The sequence below is a fragment of the Nicotiana tabacum genome, chromosome 21 (assembly GCF_000715075.1).
Source record: "Nicotiana tabacum cultivar K326 chromosome 21, ASM71507v2, whole genome shotgun sequence".
In the NCBI taxonomy this organism is placed as follows: domain Eukaryota; kingdom Viridiplantae; phylum Streptophyta; class Magnoliopsida; order Solanales; family Solanaceae; genus Nicotiana; species Nicotiana tabacum.
In genome coordinates, this window is record NC_134100.1 from 32,789,564 (window position 1) to 32,809,779 (window position 20,216).

A 20,216-nucleotide genomic window follows, 5' to 3' on the forward strand; every position below is an offset into this window, starting at 1 on the left:
TGATTCCTTATTGTGCGAAATTGTTGACTTTGAAAATCTAAATCTCTAGTTTTCTATTCTCTCACAGATGGTGAGGACACGCACAACTGGATCTAATGATCAGACACCCACGCCTCGTGCTAGAGCCGCGAGAGCTCGGGGCAGGGCCAAAGGCCGAGGACGGGCATGTGGTGCAGCCAGAGCACCTGCTCGAACTGCCATAGAGGAGCCACCAGTAGTTCTAGTTGGAGGGCAGGCACCCGAGATGCCTGTTACTACCCCCACACTTCGGGAGACCCTCGCCTAGGTTTTGAGCATGTCTGGCACTCTAGCTCAGGCGGGGCTGATTCCACTTGATCCTGCCACATCTCAGGCCGGGGGAGGAGCACAGACTCCCACCGCCAGTACCCCAGAGTAGCGAGTCCAGGTTGACCAGGTCCCAGAGGTCATACCAGTGCAGCCATTTATCCCAGTTCATCCCGAGGTTAGGGCAACAACATCTGAGGGGGAGAAGCTCAGGCTCAAGAGGTACAAGAAGTACCACCTTCCTACTTTCAGCCCTTTAGAGGATGAATAGGGTTTTCTTGAGGAGTTCCATCGTATCCTTCGTACTATGGGTATTGTGGAGTCGAGTGGGGTTGCTTTCATTACGTTCCAACTTAAGGGAGTGGCTTTTCAGTGGTGGCGAGATTATGAGTTGGGTAGCCTGACCGAGGTAGCTTCACTCACATGGGATCAGTTTTCAGAGATGTTCATGAGAAAGTTTGTTCCCCAGAGCCTTCATGATGCATAGCGCGCATATTTTGAGCAGTTGTGCCAAGGTGCTATGACCGTGTCAGAGTATAGTGTCAGGTTCAGTGAGTTGTCCCGACATGTGCCAGCCTTAGTCTCCACATTCAAGGAGCGAGTCCGTCTATTTATTAAGGGGCTCAAATACGGTATTAGATTCAACATGACTCGAGAGTTAGAGAATAACACCCCATACTAGCAGGTGATGGAGATCGCTCGGAGATTGGAGGGTATGTGGAGCCGAGAGAGAGAGGCGAGGAAGGCCAAGATACCTCAAGATTCTGGCACATATAGTGGTGCCCGTGCCCCAGTTGCAACCTGTCATGGTAGAGGCTATGTGAGTCGTCCTGTTCATTTAGCACTTCCAGCTTCCAACGGTGTTCCGGCCACTCCCAGGTCTTAGGTTGCCCATTATGCACCGCCATTGTCTAGTGCACCTTCTACATGGGGTGCTTTCAGCGGTCAGTCCAGCCAATCAGGACCAAGCCAGTCTCAAAAGCCACATCCCCCGAGAGCTTGTTTTTAGTGTAGTGACACTCGTCATATGGTGAGGCACTGCTCTAGACTCAGTAGGGGTGCACCTCCACCGGCCACTTAGGCTCCACGTATTCCACAGGGTCCCCAGACTTCTCAGGCCGTGGTTATCACACCAGTTGCCACTCCACCTGCACAGCCAACTAGAGGTGGGTCTCGGGCGGGTAGGGGTCGCCCTAGAAAGGGAGGCCAGGCCAAATGTTATGCTCTTCTGACTAGGACGGAGGTGGTTGCATCTGACTCAGTTATCACATGTATTGTTCCAGTTTGTCATAGAGATGCATCAGTCTTATTTGATCCATGCTCCACTTATTCTTATGTATCATCTTACTTTGCTTCATATTTGGGTATATCCCGTGATTCCTTGAGTTCTCCTGTCTATGTGTCCATACCAGTGGGAGATTCCATCATTGTTGAATGTGTGTATCGGTCGTGTTTAGTTGTTCTTGGTGGTTTTTAGACCAGAGTTGACCTATTGTTGCTCAGTATGAAAGATTTTGATGTTATCTTGGGCATGGACTGGCTGTCGCCCTATCATGCTATTCATGATTGTCACGCCAAGACGGTAACATTGCCTATGCCAGGTTTACCGCGGTTGGAGTGGAGGGGTACTTTGGATTATGTTCCTAGCAGGGTTGTGTCCTTCCTTAAGGCACAACGGATGGTTGGGAAGGGGTGTGAGGCATATTTAGACTTTGTGAGAGATGTTAGTATTGATACTCCTACCGTTTATTCAGTTCTGGTAGTGATAGACTATCCATATATATTTCTAACGGATCATCCGGGCATGCCGCCCGATAGGGATATCGATTTTGGTATTGATTTGTTGACGGGCACTCAGCCCATCTCTATTCCACCGTATCGTATGGCCCCAACGGAGTTGAAGGAGTTAAAGGAGTAGTTGCAAGAGTTGTTTGATAAGGGTTTCATTCGAACCAGTGTATCACCTTGGGGGGTGCTCCGGTCTTGCTTGTAAAGAAGAAGGATGGTTCTATGCGTATGTGTATTGATTATCGTCATTGAACAAGGTTACAATGAAGAACAAGTATCCATTGCCACACATTCACGACCTATTTGATCAGCTACTGGGTGCCAGAGTGTTCTCAAAGATTTATTTGCGGTCATGCTATCATCAAGTGAAGATTCAGGATTCGAATATTCCGAAGACTACCTTTAGGACTCTGTATGGTCATTATGAGTTCCTTGTGATGTCATTTGGGCTGACCAATGCCTCAGTAACATTCATGCACTTGATGAACAGTGTTCTATGCATATTTTGTTTAATGATGACATCTTGGTGTACTCCCGGAGTCGGGAGGATCATAAGCAGCACCTGAGGACCGTGCTCCAGACCTTGAGAGAAAAGAAGTTGTATGCAAAATTTTCAAAGTGTGAATTTTGTCTTGATTCAGTGCCGTTTTTAGGACATGTAGTGTCGAGTGAGGGGATCAAGGTAGATCCGAAAAAGATTTAAGCGATGCAGAGTTGGCCCAGACCATCTGCAGCTACTGAGATCCAGAGTTTTCTTGGTTTGGTAGGGTATTACGATCGATTCATAGAGGGTTTCTCATATATTGCTGCAACTATGACAAGATTGACCCAGAAGGCTGCTCCGTTCAGATGGACCAAAAAGTGTGAGGAGAGCTTTCAAAAACTCAAGACTGCTTTGACTATAGCCCCAGCGTTGGTGTTGCCTACGTGTTTGGGGTCTTACATTGTGTACTATGATGCATCGCGTGTTGGCCTCAGCGCGGTGTTGATGCCAGACTGTAGGGTTATTGCCTACGTGTCTAGAAAGTTAAAGTTACATGAGAAGAATTATCATGTCCATGACCTTGAGTTAGCAGCTATTGTTCATGCCTTGAAGATTTGGCGGCACTATTTGTACGGTGTCCCTTGTGATGTCTATACCGACCACCGGAGTCTACAACATCTTTTCAAACAAAAGGACCTTAACTTGCGGAAATGTATATGGTTAGAGTTGCTTAAGAACTATGTGGTGGCCGATGCCTTGAGTCATAAGGCATTTAGCTTGGGCAGTTTGGCATATCTATCGGCAATGGAGAGGCCATTAGCATTGGATGTTCAGGCCTTGGCCAACCAATTTGTTAGACTTGATGTTTCGAAGCCGAGTCGAGTTTTGCATTGTGTGGTTTCTTGGTCTTCTCTATATGATCGTATCAGAGAGCGTCGGTATGACGACCCCCATTTTCTTGTCCTCAAGGACACGGTTCAGCAAAACAATGCCAATAAGGTCACTATTGGGGATGACAGTATGTTACGGATGCAGGGCCGGCTATGTGTGCCCATTGTAGATGGTTTGTGCGAGTTAATTCTTTAGGAGGCCCACAGTTCGTGGTAATCTATTCATCTAGGTGCCGCTAAGATGTATCAGGACTTGAGGCAGCACTATTGGTGGAGGAGAATGAAGAAAGAATTTGTGGAGTATGTGGATCGGTGCCTAAATTGTCAGCAGGTGAAGTATGAATATCAGCGGCCAGGTGGATTGCTTCAGAGGCTAGAGATTCCAGAGTGGAAATGGGAGTAGGTTACTATGGATTTTGTTGTTGGGCTCCCACAGACTCAGAAGAAATTTGATGCAATATGGTTGATTATGGGAAGGTTAACTAAGTCGGCTCATTTCATTTAAGTGGCGACTACTTATTCTTCAGAAGAGCTGTCTCAGGTCTATATTCGTGAGATTGTCAAACATCATGGTATCCATCATCTCTAACCAGCATACAGAGTTTATTTTAGTCACGTTAGTTGAGTTGAGTACAATATTCCACCCTCAAATGGATGGACAGTCTGAGCGCACTATTCATATATTAGAGGATATGCTTCATGCATATGTCTTGGAGTTCGGGGGTTTTTGGGATCAGTTCTTGCCGCTTGCGGAGTTTGCCTACAACAACAGCTACCAGTCGAGCATTCAGATGGCTCCATATAAGGCCTTGTATGGGTGGCGGTATTGGTCTTCGGTGGGTTGATTTGAGTCGGGTGAGGCTAGGCTATTTGGTACAGACCTAGTTCAGGATGCTTTGGAAAAGGTTAAATTGATTCAATATCGACTTCGTACAGCCCAATCAAGACAGAAAAGTTATGCGGATCGGAAGGTTAGCGACATTGCATTCATGGTTGGGGAGCGGGTCCTGCTCCGGGTTTCGCCCATGAAGGGTGTTATGAGGTTCAGGAAGAAGGGCAAGTTGAGCCCTAAGTATATCAGACCTTTTGAGATTATTGAGAGGATTGGGGAGGTGGCCTACAAGCTTGCACTTCCATCTAGTGTAGCTGCAGTTCATCCGGTATTCCTTATTTCTACGCTTCGAAAGTATCATGGTGATCCGACTCATGTGTCGGATTTCAGCTCAGTCCAGTTGGACAAGGATTTGTCTTATGATGAGGAGCCGGTAGCTATTTTGGACAGACAGGTCCGGAAGTTGAGGTCGAAGAACATTGCTTCAGTGAAGGATTAGTGGAGGGGTCAACCGGTCGAGGAGGAGACTTGGGAGACCGAGCATGATATGCGTAGCCCTTATCCTCATCTTTTCCCCACTTCAGGTATGTCTCTATACTCGTTCGAGGACGAATATTTGTTTTAAGAGGGGGGATGTAACAACCCGGCCAACCGTTTTGAGTATTTTAGCCCTGATACCCTATTTATTGCCTCCTCTATATTGTATTATGGTTATTTGACTTGCCGGGGTGTTTGGTTTTGGTTTCGTGTGAGTTTCGGAGTGAAATGGGACATATAGTCCCTAAGTTGGAGCTTTAAGTTAAAAGAGTTTATTGTAGTTTGACTTTTATGTAGACGACTCCGGCATGGAGTTTTGATGGTTCCAATAGCTCCGTATGGGAATTTTAGACTTAGGAGCATGTCCGGATGTGGATTCGGAGGTCCATAGGTCGTTTCGGCTTGAATTGGCGAAAGTTAGAAAGTTAAAGGTTTGGAAGATTGGAAATTTTGACCGGCAGTTTACTTTATTGATATCGGGGTTAGATTCTGATTCCGAAAGTTGAAATAGGTCTGTCATGTCATGTATGACTTGTGCACAAAATTTGAAGTCAATCGGAGTCATTTTGGTATGAATCGGCATTAGTTTTGGAATTCGGAAGTTCATAGTTTCAATAGGCTTGTGACTTGTAGAATCGATATTGTTTGATGTGATTTACGGTCTCGAGTAGGTCCATTATGTGTTTAAGAACTTATTAGTATATTTGGACGCGGTCCTGGGGGCCTTGAGTGTGATTCAAATTGAATCTGGAACAATTTTGGAACTTATGCATTGCTGAAGTTTTGCTTTGACTGGTGTAATCACACATGCACATTTTGGGTCGCAGGTGCGGCACTGCAAGAGCAGCCCTCGAGCCGCAGAAACAAATATTGTCATGACCAGCTGGGACCGCAGATGCAGTCTATGTTCCGCAAAAGCGGACTCGTCAGTGAGGGGAGTGCATCGCCGAAGCGGATATGGCCAGGGAGGCCTTGGATAGTAGATGTGGACAGCGTCCGCAGAAGCTCATTTTGTCCGCAAATATAGAAGCGCAGAAACGTATTTGGTCAAAAAGAGCAAAATTTCGTGCCTTAAGCTGGAACTGCACCTGCGATATTTTTTCCGCAGGTGCGGTGTCGCAGATGAGACTGGGTGACTGTAGATGCGGAATCACTGGGCAGAAAAGGGCTAAGTTCAAGGGTTTGATTTCATTATTCATTTTTGGACCTAGAGAGCTCGGTTTGTGGAAATGTTTCGAAGGACTTTCAAGGAAATCTTTAGGGTAAGTGATTCTATCCAGGATTTGACTATATTTCACGAATCCATAGTTATTTTCATTATTTAATTAGTGATTTGAGTTGGAAATTTGGGAAAAACTGTGAAAACTTCTTAGGTTAAATTTTGGGGATTTGAAAGGCGATTTGAGGACGAATTTGAGTAATTCTTGTATGGTTGAACTCGTTATCGAATGGGTGGTCGGATTTTGTAATTTTGGTTGGGTTACAAGACGCAACCCCGGGTTGACTTTTTTATTTGACTTTTTGTTTATTTGTAAAGATCGTAACTTTATTGTTCAGAATAGTTTCCTATAGTTTATATTTATGGTATGAAGTTGTTTTGAGTAGATTCAAGGGAAAGGCTTACTAGTGGATTGAGTTAGCGTGTTTTGAGGTAAGTGTCTTGTCTAACTTTGTGTGGGGGAATTACCCCTTAGGATTGGTATTGGTTTGTGTTAATTGTGATATGTGAAAGCCATGTACGCAGGTAACGAGTGTGTATACGGGCTAAATGTGAAAGTTGACTGGTTTTAGCTATGTAGATTCCTTTAATGCCTTAATTGAGTTACCTTAGCATATTATATTCATCATCATTAGTCTATCTTCACATGCTCTACTTGTCTTATATTTTATTTGTTATTTGCGTTTACATGTTTAGCTGAAGTATCGTTTTCTCTATTCCTTATTCATTATTTAATCGTTGAGTTCTTTACTTGAAGTTGTTATTTTTGGAATACTTTGTTGTTGAAATTGGTATTGAGTTATAAAATCCGTGATTTACATTGAGGCAATGTTGTAAAGTTGTGAAATACTATTCTTATTGAGTTATTCATTTCCGGTTATTATTGTGAGACTCTTATGCATATTGTGGTTGAACCATGGGCTATTTGTTGTGAAAATACTATTGTTGTTAGTTTCTTGGCAAGTTGTTATATTGGGCACTTGAGGTGCAATTTGTGATACGTTGTGATATTGATACGCATGCGGTCGTATGAGGATTTGGGGTTGAAACGCATGTGGTGAGATAAGGTGAGCTTGATACGCGTGTTGCTAGTAGGGGAATTACTGGAAGCCACGCGGTGTGAAAAGGTGGGCTAAAACACGGGAAGCTATTTCGGGAAAAATGATTTTCAAAACTAAATGCAAGGCTCCCGCGGTGATATACGGAAAGATTGTGAAATGTTTTGTGATTTGAGACTACGAGGCGGTACCTCAGTAGTGATTCTTGTTGATACTTTTCTATTACTTCACTAGTGTTTTGTTGCTTTGTTCTGTGCCATAGTATTCCTTGTTTTCTTATGTGATGCATTATTTGCCTTAGTTCAGTGTAGCTATCCTCGGTGTATTTCTTTACTGTCTCATTTCTAATGTTATCATTATTACACTGTTATATACCTATTTAGTTTCTTATTTATTCCCGTAGGGCCTTGACCTGACCTCGTCACTATTCTACCGAGGTTAGGCTTGGTACTTACTGGGTACCATTGTGTTGTACTCATGCTACGCTTCTGCACATCTTTTTTTGCATCTCCAGGTACCTCCTACCAGTCCAGGCACCAGTGAGACGAGCCTAGTTCGGAGACTTTGAGGTATACCTGCCAACGTTCGCATGCCTTGGAATCACCCTCTATCTAGTATATTTTTCTTTTCTTATCTTTTTATAGACACTGATGTATAGGGATGTTCAGTACCATCTTATAGAGCTTGTGACTTCTTTTCGTCGGATTTTGTGAAGTTATGTTTTTGTTGAGTTACAGAGTTTTTTTATATGATAATGGTTGAGTTATTTGAAGGTTATTTATAAATTCTAAGTTAATATTACATGTATATTAGTCTTAGAGACTAGGTGCCATCACGACATCCGATGGAGGAAAATTGGGGTCGTGACAAGTTGGTATCAGAGATCTAAGTTCATAGGTGTTACGAGTCATAAGCATGTTTAGTAGAGTCTCTCGGATCGGTACGGAGACGTTTGTACTTATCTTCTGCAGGCTATGGGGTTGTTAGGAAAAGTTTTACTTCTTTGATTTCTTATCATGCGAAATTGTTGACTTCGAAATTCTAAATCTCTATCTTTATATTCCCTCATAGATGGTGAGGACACGTACAGATGGATCTGATGATCAGACACTCGCGCCCCCTGATAGAGCCGCGAGAGCCCCGGACCGAGGTAGAGGCCTAGGATAGGCACGTGGTGCAGCTAGAGCACCTGCCCGAGCTGCCACAGAGGAGCCACCATTAGCTCTAATTTGAGGGCAGGCACCTGAGACGCTTGTTATTAGCCCTGCACTTCAGGAAACCCTCACCCAATTTTGAGCATGTTTGGCACTCTAGCTCGAGCAGGGTTGTTTCCAATTTCTCCTCTTCCATATCTCAGGGCGGGGGAGAAGCACAGACTCCCGTCGCCCGTATCCCAGAGCAGCGGGTCCTGGTTGACCAGGTCCCAAAGGTCATACTAGTGTAGCCGGTTATCCCAGTTCAGCCCGAGGTTAGGGCAGCAACATCTGAAGGGGAGCAGTTCAGGCTCCAGAGGTACAAGAAGTACCTCCCTCCTACTTTTAGTGGCTTAGCTTCAGATGATGCACAGGGTTTTCTTGAGAGATGCCACTGTATCCTCCATATTATTGGTATTGTGGAGTCGAGTGGGGTTGCTTTCATTATGTTCCAGCTTAAGGGAGCGGCTTATTAGTGGTGGCGAGCGTATGAGTTGGGTAGCCCAGTCGAGGCAGCTTCACTCACATGGGCTCAGTTTTCAGAGATGTTCATGAAAGAGTTTGTTCCTCAAAGCCTTCATGATGCATGGCGTGCAGAGTTTGAGAAGTTGTGCCAGAGTGCTATGACCGTGTCAGAGTATGTTGTTAGGTTCAGCGAGTTGTCCCAATATGCACTAGCCTTAGTCTCCACAATCAGGGAGCGAGTCCGTTGATTTATCGAGGGCTCAACCATGATATTAAATTTAGGATGGCTCGAGAGTTGGAGACTAACAACCCATACCAGCAGGTGGTGGAGATCGCTCGGAAATTGGAGGGTATATGGGGACGGGAGAGAGAGGAGAGGGAGGCCAATAGGCCTTGAGATTCTGGCAAATATAGTGGTGCACGTGCCCCAGTTGCAGCCCTTTATGGTAGAGGCTATGTGAGCCGTCTTGTTCATTCAGCACTTCAAGCTTCCAGCGGTATTCTGGCCACTCCCAGGTCTCAGGTTGCCCATTATGCACCGCCACTGTCTAGTGCACCTCCTGCACGTGGTGCTTTTAGCAGTCAGTCCAATTGACTAGGCCTGAGACAGCCTCACTAGTCACATCCTCCGAGAGCTTGTTTTGAGTGTGGTGACACTCATCATATGGTGAGGGACTTCCCCAGACTCAGGTTTAGTGCACCTCCATCGGCCACTCAGGCTCCACATATTCCACAGGGTCCCTAGACTTCTCAGGCTATGGTTACCGCACCAGTTGCCACTCCACCTGCATAGCCAGCTAGAGGTAGGGGTCGAGTGGGTAGGGGTTGCCCTAGAGGGGGAGGCCAGGCCAGATGTTATGCTCTTCCGACTAGGACGGAGGCGGTTGCATCTGACTTAGTTATCATATGTATTGTTTCGGTTTGTCATAGAGATGCAGCAGTCTTATTTGATCCAGGCTCCACTTAATCCTATGTATCATCTTACTTTGCTCCATATTTTGGTATATTCTGTGATTCTGTGAGTTCTCCTGTCTATGTGTCCATGCTAGTTAGTGATTCCATCTTTGTTGACCGTGTGTATCAGTCGTGTTTAGTTGTTCTTGGTGCTTTTGAGACCAAAACTGACCTATTATTTCTCAGTATGGTAAATTTTGAGGTTATTTCGGGCATGGACTGGTTGTCGCCCTATCATGCTATTCTTGATAGTCACGTCAAGTCTGTGACGTTGGCTATGCTAGGTTTGCCGCGGTTGGATTGGAGGGGTACTTTGGACTATGTTCCTAGCAGGGTGGTGTCCTTCTTTAAGGCACATCGGATGGTTGGAAAAGGGTGTGAGGCATATCTAGCCTTTGTGAGAGATGCCAATGTTAATACTCCTACCATCGTGTCAGTTCCGATAGTGAGAGACTATCCAAATGTATTTCCGGCGGATCTTTCGGGCATACCGCCCGATAGGGATATTGATTTTGGTATTGATTTGTTGCCAGGAACTCAACCCATCTCTATTCCACCATATCGTATGGCCCTAGTAGACTTGAAGGAGTTAATGAAGCAGTTGCAAGAGTTGCTTGATCAGGGTTTCATTCGGCCTAGTGTATCACCTTGGAGTGCTCCGGTCTTATTTGTAAAGAAGAAGGATTGTTCTATGCGTATGTGTATTGATTATCGTCAGTTGAACAAGGTTACAGAGAAGAACAAGCATCCATTGCCACGCATTGACGACCAATTTGATCAGTTATATGGTGCTAGAGTGTTCTCAAATATTGATTTGTGGTCAGGCTATCATCAACTGAAGATTCGGGATCTGGATATTTCGAAGACTGCCTTTAGGACTCGGTATGGTCATTACGAGTTCCTTTTGATGTCATTTGGGATGAACAACGCCCCAGCAACATTCATGGACTTGATGAACAGTGTATTCCAGCCCTATCTTGACTCATTCGTCATTATGTTTATTGACGACATCTTGGTGTACTCCGGGAGTCAGGAGGATCATGAGAAGCACCTGAGGACCGTGCTCCAGACCTTGAGAGAAAAGAAGTTATATGCAAAAATTTTAAAGTGTGAATTTTGGCTTGATTCAGTGGCATTTTTGGTACATGTAGTGTCAAGTGAGGGGATCAAGGTAGATTCGAAGAAGATTGAAGTGGTGCATAGTTTGCCCAGAGCGTCTTCAGCTATTGATATCCGGAGTTTTCTTGGTTTGGTATGGTATTACCGTCGATTCGTAAAGGGTTTCTCATCTATTGCTGTACCTATGACCAAATTGACCCAGAAAGGTGCTCCGTTTAGATGGATCGAGGAGTGTGAGGAGATCTTTCAAAAACTCAAGATCTTTCATCCGAGCACCGCTAAGATGTATTAGGACTTAAGGCAGCACTATTGGTGGAGCAGAATGAATATAGACATAGTGGAGTATGTAGCTCGGTGCCTAAATTATAAGCAGGCGAAGTATGAGCATCAATGACTAGGTGGATTGCTTCAGAGGCTAGAGATTCCAGAGTGGAAATGGGAGCGGGTTACTATGGATTATGTTATTGGGCTCCCACGGACTCAAAAGAAGTTTGATGCAGTGTGGGTGATTGTGGATAGGTTGACCAAGTGGGCTCATTTCATTCCAGTGGTGACTACTTATTCTTCAGAGCAGCTGGCTCAGGTATATATTCGCGAGATTGCCAAACTTCATGGCATGCCGGTATGCATCATCTCTGACCGGGGGTGCGCATTTTACATCACGGTTCTGGAAATCCGTACAACGTGAGTTAGTCACGCGAGTTGAGTTGAGTATATCGTTCCACTCTCAGATGGACGAACAGTCCGAGCGCACTATTCAGATATTAGAGGATATGCTTTGTGCATGTGTCATGGAGTTCGGGGGTTCTTGGGATCAGTTCTTGCCGCTTGCGAAGTTTGCCTACAACAACAACTACCAGTCGAGCATTCAGATGGCTCCATATGAGGCATTGTATGGGAGGCAGTGTCGATCTCCGGTGGGTTGGTTTGAGCCGGGTGAGGCTAGGCTATTGGGTATAGACTTGGTTCAGGTATGTCTCTATACACTTCAGGTATGTCTCTATCCTCATCTTTTTTACCACTTCAGGTATGTCTCTATACTCATTCGAGGACGAATATTTGTTTTAAGAGGGGGAGGATATAATAACCTGGCCGGTCGTTTTGTGTATTTTAGTCCCGATCCCCTATTTATTGCCTCCTCTATGTTGTATTATGGTTATGTGACTTGCCGGAGTATTTGATTTTGGTTTCGAGTGAGTTTCGGAATGAAATGGGACACATAGTCCCTAAGTTAGAGCTTTAAGTTAAAAGAATTGACCGTAGTTTGACTTTTGTGTAGACGACTCCAGAATGAAGTTTTGACGGTTTCAATAGCTCCATATGGTAATTTTGGACTTAGAAGCGTGTCTAGATGTTGATTTGGAGGTTCGTAGGTCGTTTCGGCTTGAATTGGCAAAAGTTAGAAAGTTGAAGGTTTGGAATATTGAAAAGTTTGACCGGGAGTTGATTTTATTTACATCGGGGTAGGATTCCGATTCCGGAAGTTGAAACAGGTCTGTCAGGTCATTTATGACTTGTGTGCAAAATTTGAAGTCAATCGAAGTTGTTTTAGTATGAATCAACATTATTTTTGGATTTCGGGATTTCATAGTTTCAATAGGCCTGAATTGGGTTGCGATTCGTAGAATTGATATTGTTTGATGTAATTTTTGGCCTCGAGTACGTTTATTATGTGTTTTAGAACTTGTTGGTATATTCAGACGGGGTCTTGGGGCCCCCGGGTGTGATTCGTATTGAATCCGGAATAATTTTGGACCTTATGCATTGCTGAAGTTTTGTTGTGACTAGTGCAATCGCACCTGCGTATTTCGGGTCGTAGGTACGGCTCCGTAAGAGCGCCCCTCGAGCCGCAGAAGAGATAATTTTCATGACTAGCTGGGACTGCAGGTGCGGTCCATGCTCCGCAAAAGCGGACTTGCCAATGCTGGGAATGCAGCGTAGAAGCGGATATGACCAGGGAGGCCTTGGATCGCAGAAACGGACAATGTCTGCAGTAGCGCATGAGCAGAAGCGCATTTTGTCCGCAGACGTGAAAGCGCAAAAGCATGTTTGGTCCACAGAAGCGGAATTTTGTGACTTAAACTGGAACCGCACCTGCAATCATTTTTTTGCAGGTGCGGCATCGTAGATACGGCTGGGTGACCGAAGATACGGAATCACTGGGCAGAAAAGAGCTAAGTTCGAGGGTTTGATGTCATTATTAAATTTTTGACCTAGAGAGCTCAGTTTGTGGTAATGTTTCAAGGGACTTTCAAGAAAATCTTTGGGATAAGTGATTCTAACCCGGAATTGATTATATTTCACGAATTCATAGTTATTTTCATTATTTAATTAGTGATTTGAGTAGTAAATTTGGGGAAAAATTGTGAAAACTTCTTAGGCTAATTTTTGGGGATTTGAAAGGCGATTTGAGGTCGAATTTAAGTAATTCTTGTATATTTGAACTCGTTATCGAATGAGTATTCGGATTTTATAATTTTGGTCAGATTCCGGGATGCAAGCTCGGGTTGACTTTTTGAGTTGACTTTTTGTTTCTTTTTAAAGATCGTAACTTTATTGTTCAGAACAGTTTTCTACAGTTTATATTTATGGTATGAAGTTGTTTTGTCTAGATTTGAGCCGTTCGGAGTTGAATAATCAAGGGAAAGGCTTACTAGTGGATTGAGTTAGCGTGTTTTGAGGTAAGTATCTTGCCTAACTTTGTGTAGGGGAATTACCCCTTAGGGTCGTGTACGCAAGGTGACGAGTGTGTACTCCGGGAGCCAGGAAGATCATGAGAAGCACCTGAGGACCGTGCTCCAGACCTTGAGAGAAAAGAAGTTATATGCAAAAATTTTAAAGTGTGAATTTTGGCTTAATTCAGTGGCATTTTTGGTACATGTAGTGTCAAGTGAGGGGATCAAGGTAGATTCGAAGAAGATTGAAGTGGTGCATAGTTTGCCCAAACCGTCTTCAGCTATTGATATCCGGAGTTTTCTTGGTTTGGTATGGTATTACCGTCGATTCGTAAAGGGTTTCTCATCTATTGCTGTACCTATGACCAAATTGACCCAGAAAGGTGCTCCGTTTAGATGGATCGAGGAGTGTGAGGAGATCTTTCAAAAACTCAAGATCTTTCATCCGAGCACCGCTAAGATGTATTAGGACTTAAGGCAACACTATTGGTGGAGGAGAATGAATATAGACATAGTGGAGTATGTAGCTCGGTGCCTAAATTATAAGCAGGCGAAGTATGAGCATCAATGACTAGGTGGATTGCTTCAGAGGCTAGAGATTCCAGAGTGGAAATGGGAGCGGGTTACTATGGATTTTGTTATTGGGCTCCCACGGACTCAAAAGAAGTTTGATGCAGTGTGGGTGATTGTGGATAGGTTGACCAAGTGGGCTCATTTCATTCCAGTGGTGACTACTTATTCTTCAGAGCAGCTGGCTCAGGTATATATTCGCGAGATTGCCAAACTTCATGGCATGCCGGTATGCATCATCTCTGACCGGGGTGCGCATTTTACATCACGGTTCTGGAAATCCGTACAACGTGAGTTAGTCACGCGAGTTGAGTTGAGTATATCATTCCACTCTCAGATGGACGAACAGTCCGAGCGCACTATTCAGATATTAGAGGATATGCTTTGTGCATGTGTCATGGAGTTCGGGGGTTCTTGGGATCAGTTCTTGCCGCTTGCGAAGTTTGCCTACAACAACAACTACCAGTCGAGCATTCAGATGGCTCCATATGAGGCATTGTATGGGAGGCAGTGTCGATCTCCGGTGGGTTGGTTTGAGCCGGGTGAGGCTAGGCTATTGGGTATAGACTTGGTTCAGGTATGTCTCTATACACTTCAGGTATGTCTCTATCCTCATCTTTTTTACCACTTCAGGTATGTCTCTATACTCATTCGAGGACGAATATTTGTTTTAAGAGGGGGAGGATATAATAACCCGGCCGGTCGTTTTGTGTATTTTAGTCCCGATCCCCTATTTATTGCCTCCTCTATGTTGTATTATGGTTATGTGACTTGCCGGAGTATTTGATTTTGGTTTCGAGTGAGTTTCGAAATGAAATGGGACACATAGTCCCTAAGTTAGAGCTTTAAGTTAAAAGAATTGACCGTAGTTTGACTTTTGTGTAGACGACTCTAGAATGAAGTTTTGACGGTTTCAATAGCTCCATATGGTAATTTTGGACTTAGAAGCGTGTCTAGATGTTGATTTGGAGGTTCGTAGGTCGTTTCGGCTTGAATTGGCAAAAGTTAGAAAGTTGAAGGTTTGGAATATTGGAAAGTTTGACCGGGAGTTAATTTTATTTATATCGGGGTAGGATTCCGATTTCGGAAGTTGAAACAGGTCTGTCAGGTCATTTATGACTTGTGTGCAAAATTTGAAGTCAATCGAAGTTGTTTTAGTATGAATCAACATTATTTTTGGATTTCGGGATTTCATAGTTTCAATAGGCCTGAATTGGGTTGCGATTCGTAGAATTGATATTGTTTGATGTAATTTTTGGCCTCGAGTACGTTTGTTATGTGTTTTAGAACTTGGTGGTATATTCAGACGGGGTCTTGGGGCCCTCGGGTGTGATTCGTATTGAATCCGGAATAATTTTGGACCTTATGCATTGCTGAAGTTTTGTTGTGACTAGTGCAATCGCACCTGCGTATTTCGGGTCGTAGGTACGGCTCCGTAAGAGCGCCCCTCGAGCCGCAGAAGAGATAATTTTCATGACTAGCTGGCACCACAGGTGCGGTCCATGCTCCGCAAAAGCGGACTCGCCAATGTTGGGAATGCAGCGTAGAAGCGGATATGACCAGGGAGGCCTTGGATCGCAGAAACGGACAACGTCTGCAGTAGCGCATAAGCAGAAGCGCATTTTGTCCGCAGACGTGGAAGCGCAAAAGCATGTTTGGTCCACAGAAGCGGAATTTTGTGACTTAAACTGGAACCGCACCTGCAATCATTTTTTTGCAGGTGCGGCATCGTAGATACGGTTGGGTGACCGAAGATACGGAATCACTGGGCAGAAAAGAGCTAAGTTCGAGGGTTTGATTTCATTATTAAATTTTTGACCTAGAGAGCTCAGTTTGTGGTAATGTTTCAAGGGACTTTCAAGAAAATCTTTGGGATAAGTGACTCTAACCCGGAATTGATTATATTTCACGAATTCATAGTTATTTTTATTATTTAATTAGTGATTTGAGTAGTAAATTTGGGGGAAAATTGTGAAAACTTCTTAGGCTAATTTTTGGGGATTTGAAAGGCGATTTGAGGTCGAATTTGAGTAATTCTTGTATATTTGAACTCGTTATCGAATGAGTATTCGGATTTTATAATTTTGGTCAGATTCCGGGACGCAAGCTCGGGTTGACTTTTTGAGTTGACTTTTTGTTTCTTTTTAAAGATCGTAACTTTATTGTTCAGAACAGTTTTCTACAGTTTATATTTATGGTATGAAGTTGTTTTGTCTAGATTTGAGCCGTTCGGAGTTGAATAATCAAGGGAAAGGCTTACTAGTGGATTGAGTTAGCGTGTTTTGAGGTAAGTATCTTGCCTAACTTTATGTAGGGGAATTACCTCTTAGGGCCGTGTACGCAAGGTGACGAGTGTGTACTCGAGCTAAATGTGAAAGTTGACCGGTTTGAGCTATGTAGATTCCTTCCATGCCTTAATTGAGTTACCTTAACATGTTATATTCATCATCATTAGTCTATCTTCACATGCTCTACTTGTCTTATCTTTTATTTGTTATTTGCCTTTACATGTTTAGCTGAAGCATTGTTTCCTCTATTCCTTATTCATTATTTAACCGTTGAGTTATTTACTTTAAGTTGTTATTTTTGGAATATCTTGTTGTTGAAATTGGTATTGAGTTTTAAAGGTCGTGCTTTATATTGAGGCAAGGTTCTAAAGTTGTGAAATACTATTCTTGTTGAGTTATTCACTTCCGGTATTTTTTGCGAGACTCGTGTGCATATTATGGTTGAGCCATGGGTTATTTGTTGTGAAAATACTATTGTTGTTGGTTTCTTGGCAAGTTGTTATATTGGGCACTTGAGGTGCAATTTGTGATACGTTGTGATATTGATACGTATGCGGTGGTATGAAGATTTGGGGTTGAAACGCATGTGGTGAGATAAGGTAGGCTTGATACACGTGTTGCTAGTAGGGGAACTACTTGAAGCCACGCGGTGTGAAAAGGTGAGCTAAAATGCGGGAAGCTATTTCTGGAAAAAATAATTTTCAAAACTAAATGCAAGGCTCACGTGGTGATATAAGGAAAGATTGTTAAATGTTTTGTGATTTGAGACTACGAGGCGGTACCTCAGTAGTGATTCTTGTTGATACTTTTCTATTACTTCACTACTGTTTTGTTGCTTTGTTCTGTGCCATAGCATTCCTTGTTTTCTTCTGTGATGCATTATTTGCCTTAGTTCAGTATAGCTATCCTCGGTGTATTTATTTAATGTCTTATTTCTATTGTTATCATTATTACACTGTTATATACCTGTTCAGTTTCTTATTTATTCCCGTAGGGCCTTGACCTGACCTCGTCACTACTCTACCGAGATTAGGCTTGGCACTTACTGGATACTGTTGTGGTGTACTCATGCTACACTTCTGCACATCTTTTTATGCAGATCCAGGTACCTCCTACCAGTCCAGGCACCAGTAAGACGAGCTCAGTTCGGAGACTTCAAAGTATACCTGAAGGCCTCCGCAGGTCTCGGAGTCACCCTATATCTAGTCTATTTTCTTTTCTAATCCTTTTATAGACACTGATGTATAGGGATATTCTATGCCATCTTATAGAGCTTGTGACTTGTATTCGTCGGATTTTGGGAAGTTGTGTTTCCGTTGAGTTACGGAGTTTTTTTATATGATAGTGGTTGAGTTATTTGAAGATTCTTTATAAGTCTCTGTTAATATTGCATGTATGTTAGGCTTACCTAGTCTTAGAGATTAGGTGCCATCACGACATCCTACGGAGGGAAATTGGGGTCGTGACAGTGGTGTACTCTTACTATACTTCTGCACATTTTTGTACAGATCCAAGTATTGGAGATAACAGACTCAGGCAGAGTTAGCTTCTTGATCGTGAGGATTCAAAGTAGAGCTGCTTGGTCGCTGCAGTCCCTTTGAGTCCTTTTCCTTTCGATTGTACTATTTATTCGTTATCTGAATAATATTGTATTTAGTTTTTGAGATATTCCTATGTATTCATCTAGAGTTCGGGACTCTGTACTACCTAGTCTTGGGAGGATTGTTATGATTATTGCCGCGTGGGCTTGTATCACCTTCATATCGGTATTTATATTAAACTATGTTTTAAAAATATCATGTTTAACTGGTTTAACTGTTGTAAGTAATCGGCTTACCTAGTTTTAAATAGTAGGTGTCATTACGAGCCTAAGGTGAGATTTTGGGTCGTGACAATATATGATACTAGCATGACTCTCTTTTACAAAACAATCTGTAGCCTTTTCTTCTCATTAGAAGCTCAACTCTTTCTCCCCAAAGATTTGGTGGACCACTACAGGAGGTCAAAATTGCTTTCTTATCATACCATTTGAAACTTCAAATGTGCCAATATTAAAATTTAAGAGAAATAAATGATATACTCAAAGGCATCTTAGCTTTTGGAAGGAACAGGTGGCAATTGCCTCCTGTATGCACCATGTAACGTAATCATGCTTGTAAATGTTAGTAGGAGTTGAGGCTTTTGAATCTACCAAATTATGTTGCTCTAGTGGGCAAAGTAGGGATGAAAATGGCTAAATGTGTTTCTATGTGAATTCAGAATATTGTAGTAGACTGCAGTTTTAGAGCATCAGAGCAGGAGCAATTCTGCTGACCTGTCTCTCTTTTTCTCAGTAAAGAAAAACAAAGAAGTTGCAGTTCTCAACATGGAGTCATTGCTTTATTTTGAACAGAATCTTTGATTTTGCTTCAGCATAATCCTGCATGTATCATGTGTCATATCGTGATTTAATTTTTATCTGCGTCAAACATAAGTAAATGTTACAGACCCTGCCGCCCTGGTACTTTATATTTTCTTATGAAGTACTAAGATGATTTTATAGATCACCATTGTGAGCATTGATAAAATCATCATCAAATATCGATTGAGGTTTTTAGGTCAATTTCGGACTTCCTTCCAATGAGCATATGCGTTTTTTGATATTAACTTCTTATTTCAGTACGAGTTAGTGTTTGTCTTGTTTGTACTATCAAAGTTTGACATGGTCTTTTAACTGGCCACACAAGTACAGTGAGTTGTTTTTTTGGTTTTGCCTTTAAAGCCCGTTGTTGGTGATTGTAGAAGTAGTTTCTCATACCTTCTCATCCTTTTCACCTTCAACAGATACATGGACAATTCGCTAAAGAAATTGGGACTATCAAGGAGGTTTACTATAAAATATCCTTTCACTACCTAAGAAACAAGAATTGTTGGCAATGATCAAGTCTGTTCCCTGAGAAAATATATTCCTGTAGTCAGTTTCTTTTCATCTTGTAAACATCAAATCATGCTTACTTTAACATTGATTACTCGGTCATTATCAAACTGACAACAATCTTTTTCTATTTGTGGAGATCTCATCCGTGTGCCTTCTATTTTTAATAGGCCATTAACTAGATCAAAATTATTCTCAACGAGTCCATAAGAAGTGAACCCATTTTTTTCATTGGGTCCAAATAAAGACCAAAGATTTTGAGCGATCAATCCGGCAGAACAACTCAAAAGATAAAGAAGTATCGTTAATCTCTTCACGCTCGTTCCAAGCTCGAGATCTTAGTTTTGATGTTTCTTTATAGCTTGCCATTTCAAGTTAACCATGGGGATTTTCTCTAGAGGTTGTTCTAATTACTAGTAAGGTGTTTAAGTTCTACAATATGTCGGGAAGGAAGATATGCCACTTTTAGATTTTTCTTATAGCAAACACTACGAAATTGTAATTGTCTTTTCGTGAAAAATTTTATTATTTAATAGTTGAAGTTGTGTAAGTTATTTTTACATGTTTTTTGGTGGTACAAGAAGCCAAGGACAATTGGTCCTGATGCAATGGCGGCAGAAGCAATGCAGAAAACGAAGTCTCCACCATCTCCAGTTCAATTCTTACCAGTCATTGACCATCAAAATATTTTGATTGGTATTGTTACATTACATGGGCTGGTCTCCGTAGGCTTGTGAACTTTTTGCCAATGTAACACATTCTCTGCTTCATTGTTTGAGTCATTAGTTGTTGCATATTTTTGGTTTCTTTTTCACATGTTGTTAAGCTGATGATTTGCTTAATGTAACATTAACAGATTATAGTCATGTTATTAGAGGAAGAGACCAAATCTCGCTATTCCCCACCAGGCACATCCCCCGTCTAAAGTCGAACTAGCACTAGCTT

At 42.7% G+C, this 20,216-nt stretch overlaps 1 pseudogene; it reads left to right on the top strand.

Annotated features, from left to right (window-relative positions):
* LOC107790179 (putative arabinose 5-phosphate isomerase) overlaps window positions 1-20,008 on the top strand; it is a 48,519-nt pseudogene extending 28,511 nt beyond the window's left edge.
* The last annotated feature ends 208 nt before the right edge of the window (window positions 20,009-20,216 follow it).